This window comes from Phascolarctos cinereus, unplaced genomic scaffold (assembly GCF_003287225.1).
Source record: "Phascolarctos cinereus isolate Bilbo 61053 unplaced genomic scaffold, phaCin_HiC Scaffold_4;HRSCAF=312, whole genome shotgun sequence".
Lineage (NCBI taxonomy): Eukaryota > Metazoa > Chordata > Mammalia > Diprotodontia > Phascolarctidae > Phascolarctos > Phascolarctos cinereus.
Genome location: NW_027555847.1, coordinates 405491670 through 405497556, shown reverse-complemented (window position 1 = coordinate 405497556; position 5887 = coordinate 405491670). Strand labels below are relative to the sequence as shown.

The 5887-nt window shown below is 34.9% G+C and overlaps 1 pseudogene; it reads right to left on the bottom strand.

The window, feature by feature from the left end:
• Positions 1–684: 684 nt before the first annotated feature.
• On the bottom strand, positions 685–3486 carry LOC110220431 (cysteine protease ATG4C pseudogene; annotated as a pseudogene).
• Between the last annotated feature and the right edge of the window lie 2401 nt (positions 3487–5887).

Genomic DNA, 5887 nt, shown 5'->3' with positions numbered 1-5887 from the left:
ATTGAAACTGGATAGCTTACTCTTCATGGACATTATTGTTTTCCATAGTAAAGATAAGAGCCGTTTTTCAGATCTCTTATACAAAGAAAATTTTATAATTGTGGAGTTGAACTGGAAGATAGACTGTACTGTATTTGTTCCACATGTAAGAGTGTTTATATTGCTCCAACCTAATTACTTATCATTTGTATTAGATTTTCCTAGAATTTTAATTTTGTCCAGGGCATAAGAAAGTCACCTTGGGAAACCATGGGAATCGTATCAGACTATTATGTGTCATTAGGTAAATTGCTAGCTCTGTGTATGCTGTGAAACTACTACAAATTTAAAGCCATCTTCCGTGGCTTTAAAAAACAGCTCTTTATTTAAATTCAAAATATATTAGAAGAAGCAGACTTAATGGAAAGCTTGTGACTGTGGTTGGTGTGGTAAGTGCATGTGTGACAAATATACAGAGGGGCTGCTGATAGCACTATCTTGGTGTAGGCAAAAAGTCATTACTAACACTTTTTCCCATTATGTTATCTAAAATATTCAATTAGCTGAATTAATTCATGAAGTACATTGCTCAGTAGCTTAAGCAGAAGATTTTCAATAGTACTTTTTTGTGGGTTTCTCTTACTTTTTTCTTGGTTGTCAAAGAAGTATTCTGAATAACAACTAATACTGTAATGCAAAATGCCATTAGAGCAAGCCAAACTCTTCTGTGCTAAATATTTTCAATTTTTCCTTTTCATGTTCTGAGAAAAGGTCAACTTCATGAGTTGGAATAGAGGTAAAATCATAATCTCTGGCATGGCCCTTGACAAAAGTAAATAAAGGATGTGTTTCTCTGAAGGAGGCTTTCAGTACCTTAGTGATTTCTTCAGAAGCTCACTCAAAATCTTAGACATTTCCACACTAAAATCCTACAGTACAACTAGGGTCCATTTTTCTGAATGACAACTTTTTTTTTTTGGAGAAGGACAATGAAATGACTCAAGAGGGAACTCCTTTATTCTGGCATCTACAAAAGACTTGCAGGAATGAGGTTCCATGTATATGAGATTGTCATCTTGAAATCCAGCAAAATAATATGACTGCTTAGGTTTTCTACAGATGATGCCTACACAATATTTAAGACTTAAAATTCCCTTTACAAATTAAAAGTAGTCCATGTTGGTTCTAATAACGGCTTGTCTTCTGTATTCTCAGAGGCTGTAGAAAAGCACTACTTATCCATGATATCAGTATTGTAAACTGTACAATCCTGAGGAACATGAATTATTATTCCTTGTAACTCAGGGTGTCTTAACTCTTCAACTGCTTTTCTTAAGATGTGTGCAACAACAGCTGGCCCATACCAATCTCAAGCTGTTTTCACATACTTCTTCCTATATTTAATTAGCTGGTCTAAGCCACAATAGGCCAATGTGGAGCTATCAAAATATAGGGTGATATTCGTGTGACAGATCTCATTTCTGCCTCTGAGATCTTCCTGTGTGTTTCATTCAGAAAAGAAGATGGGACTTTGGGTGTTGTTTTTCCTGTAAGGGACTCTTCAAATAATTCTGTGAGTGCTTTTTAAAGTGTGAAAAGTCCATGATGAGAATTTGAGTTTTCAATGTCCAGTGCATCTGGCCAGGTCAAGGTTCTGTACCAAGGAAATGGAAAATGATGACTTCAATGAACAATTTTTTGCTGGTTCTCAACATGCAGGCCCAACTGCAGTTGGTTTTCAATGCTGAGACATAAATCTGGGGAAAGTCTTCTCTATAGATCAGCCATATTCTAGAAATTAAATCTCTAGGCGATGACTAACCTCGATAGACTTAACATTTCTCAGCAATGCAGGAATCCAAGACATCCCCAAAAGTCTCATGATGGACATTGAGAGAAAGAACTATGGAGTTTGAATGCAGATTGAAGCATACTATTTGCTCTTTTTTTTCTTCTTCTGTTTTGTTTTGTTTCCTCTTTCTTGTGGTTCCTCCTATGGGTTTTAACTCTTCCTTACAACATAACTAATGTGAAAATATGTTTAATAGAATGTATATGTAGAGCCTATATGAAATTGAATGCTATCTTGGGGAGAGAAGTGAGGAGGGAGGGGGATAAAAATTTAAAACTTAAAAACTTGTGGAAGTGATTGCTGAAAACTAAAAATAAATTAATAAAAAATTAAATCTCTAAAAAATCTTCTATGTTCCCAGAAATGATTACATAGTCACTTTCTACTGCCATTTTGATCTGAAATTTTCTTCTTCAGACCTGAAACAATAACATTCCCCCAGCAATAATACTGGTGAATTTCTGCTGAAATATGTCTATGTTTTTGACACCCAGCTATATTTCACATTGTTTCATGCTGACATAAATTTAGTTTTTAGCTTGTCATCTGTCAATGTTGCCTTTGTATTCAAATAGAGAGAAAGCCATCCCTTGGTTACATTCTTCTGTAGAGGGTGTTTATCTTCCTGCCACTTCAGCTGCAGTTATCTGGTCCATGTGTCTGTCTGCCTGGATTTACTATCACTTTTAAGTACAATCCTGTATGTATTCTCAGTTTATGTGCATTATGGATATGCATTATAGAATGATACACAATTTTCATATGTAAAATATCCTTCTCTTCTAGACCATCTTAACATTTTTATAATAAAAAAAGGAGTGGCAGTCTAGTATAGTAGATAGTCTTGAAGCCAAGAAAATCAAGTCCTGCCTCTAAAACAATGGCTGAGTAACCCTGGGACAATGTACTTGATGTCTCAGTGTTCAAGACAATTCTCTGAGACTATAATTGGCAGAGAAGATGCCAACCTACGTTTGTAGAGGGAGTTTCCTCAGTCAGGATTTCCCTATGCCAATGAAATCACAGGTCCAATACCTGTCCCTATCTACAGTAAATTATAGTACCTAGCCCACTTATTCTACTGTTATAAAACAACATAATTTTAATCACATAGCTAATAATCTTATTTCAGGAGAAAGCAAATAAGCTTTATGACAGAATCATGCTTAGCATATTGTAGGAATTTATCAAACATTAGAATTAATGATTGTCAGGTTGAGATTAGAAGAGAAGAGGGCTTGGAGAATGGTGATGCCCAGAAAAGAAACAGTTAGTAGAAAAGTGACTTCACGTGGTTGATTTTTGACAATGTGACTCTGGTGGTAACACTTTCATAATGATCAGGACCTTCAGTGTTCAAGATTTATAATAGCTACCAACATCTGAAGTCTTTTGAGAAGAATTTTTATATAAAATAGTACATCACAATTAGTGTTACTTACCTGCTTTAGAATCTTTATTGATTCTCCTATTGCTTATTGTCATTTAAACTCTTCAGCCTGGTATTTTAAGTTCCTGCATGGACTGACACCTAACTACTTCTTAGCATACTCCCTCTGTAGCCATCAGTAAATGGATATTATAATCCTTTTCTAACCTGACCTTTTCTAAATCCATACATTCATTTATAGTTTCCTTCTCCTCATTACCTGCATGCAATCCTCAAAACATGTCTCCTCAAATCTAAATTGTACTCTTCTTTCAAGGTTCAACTAAAGACTTATCTCCTTCAAGAAGTCTTTCTAAAATATAGGAGTTTAAATCACTGCTGGTATAGCCATGGATTAGACCAAGCATTACATAAAACATTTTGGAATTATACTGACAGTGACTAAAATGGCAATAAATTTGGTCAGACATCCTATTGCTAGGTTTATCTTATGTGTAGGATGGCTATTCACACAGTGGTCCTTTACACATCTCACACAGAGTATGCGAACACTTATTCTGTCTTTAGGCTGGCTCTGTCATTCTAACCTGATCTCATACTGTCAGGTCTGTGTTCAGAGAAGGACACCCCCCCATTACAAAGTTTCACTAAAACTCTCTCTAGATCCTAGAGATAACCCTGTTGTGGGAGAAATCTACTTCATTTACTTGTCACTATAGCTTAAGCCTCTACCAATGTGCTTTCATTTACAAACCAGCTATTTACAATAATAACAGTCTTAAACATAGCAAATTATTTAAAAACTAGGCAAAAGAAATAATAATAATATCACAGGTATTTATATATTAAAGTAAAAGCAAAACAAATAAATACAGTGCAATCTAGATACAAACTCACAAAACACTCTCCTATAAATGCTCTAAATATCTTTGAAGGAGAATGTAAACACACACACACACACACACACACACACACACACAGAAACCTGGTAGGAAATATACAGTTAAGGAAGACCCATATATTTGGGGTAACTCACAATTCTAGGCTGCAGGATTTGAAGTCATTTGTCCATTCAGTTATATTTATACCATGTGAAGTCACTTTTCTACTAACTGTTCCTTTTCTGACCATCACCACTCTCCAACTAAGCAAACCCTCTTTTCTTCTAATCTCAACCTGATAAAACATTGACAATTATTTTAAATTTCAACCACCCTCAAAATATGTTGGAAAAGTGTTACATTATTAAGTTGGCTAGTAGTTACCTTTAAATCAGAGAAGTTCAAAACTCACCAATATTGTTCTCTTTGAGCAATATAGACAAACCTAGTCAACTATTCATTAAGCAAAGTGATGCACTATCCAATCAGCATAGAGATGATAGAACTTGCAGAAATTTAGTTTAGGTAGATAGTCTGTACAAGGAAGATGAGCCCAGACAATGCTTCAATCACAAGGAAACTATTGTCCATTACAGCAAAATCTCTCTCTCTTTTTCATTTGAGATTTTTTGCTCTCAAACCAATAAGAGAAACAGAAAAGCAAAGCAAATTTCTTAGAGGCCTTTCTCTGTTCCATTCTAAGTGGTTGTGGTTGAGTCATTTTTCAGTTCCTTGTGACCACATTTGGAGTTTTCTTGGCAAAGATACTGGGCTGGTTCACCATTTCCTTCTCCAGTTCATTTTGTAGATGAGAAAACTGAAACAAATAGGGTTGAATGATTTTTCCAAGGTCACACAACTAGTAATTGTCTGAGGCTGAATTTCAACTCATCAAGATGAGTCTTCCTGACTCCAGGCCCAGTGATCTATCCGTTGTGCCACCTAACTGCCCAAGGTGATGAAGATTAATAGTTGAAACTAAAACTCTTTTCTAATGGTTTCCAGTCTTTATTCAACCTATCAGAAACTGGCATCTGAAGACATATTTTGGCTGCGTATTTCTGCTGCTGGTTCTTCACACAGTTCAGACAGAGTTTCTTTTCTAGTCCTTGTTAAGTCTTTCCTCTCCCTAACTTCTTCCAAGGTTCAAATCAGTGCCTCCTTATACAAAATGGTTCATTTTTCACTTAACAGGTAAAAAATTCATCATATGTTCCCTATAAATTGATAGTGGCTATTTAATTATCCCATAGTCTCTAGATAGTTATAAGATTTTTCATTTTCTGAGATTATATAGTCTTAAATCTTTAAAATTGTTTGCAAATTTGATGATGGACCAAAATAATTTATCACTCTAGCCATTGAATGAAGTCTTCTTCCTGTTTTTGAAAATTGTGTTCTTTAACACTTAGATTTTATCCATTTTTAATAAATAAATGTCCCTTCTCTGACACTTTAAAATACCAAAATATTCTCATTTGAGAAGGACTTTATTTAGATCAATCACAAAAGAGACAATATTTAAATCACTTTCAGCCTTTTTTTTGGACAAATAAGGTCATTTTCTGTCTGAAACTGCTTGTGTCCCATCTCATAGCTATGTTTTTGTACAGGTGAATTTCTGTTAGGCCAAAGTTCTTTTCCCTTTGTTTTCAGGCATCAAACTGTTGACCTATGAAAGATGCAATGCCATACATCCTTTAATGTTCAATTCTATTCTTTTTTTTCTTTATGAGAAAGTGATTTTTTCTGCCCTTTGACAACGGAACAGTTTCATTTTAAGGT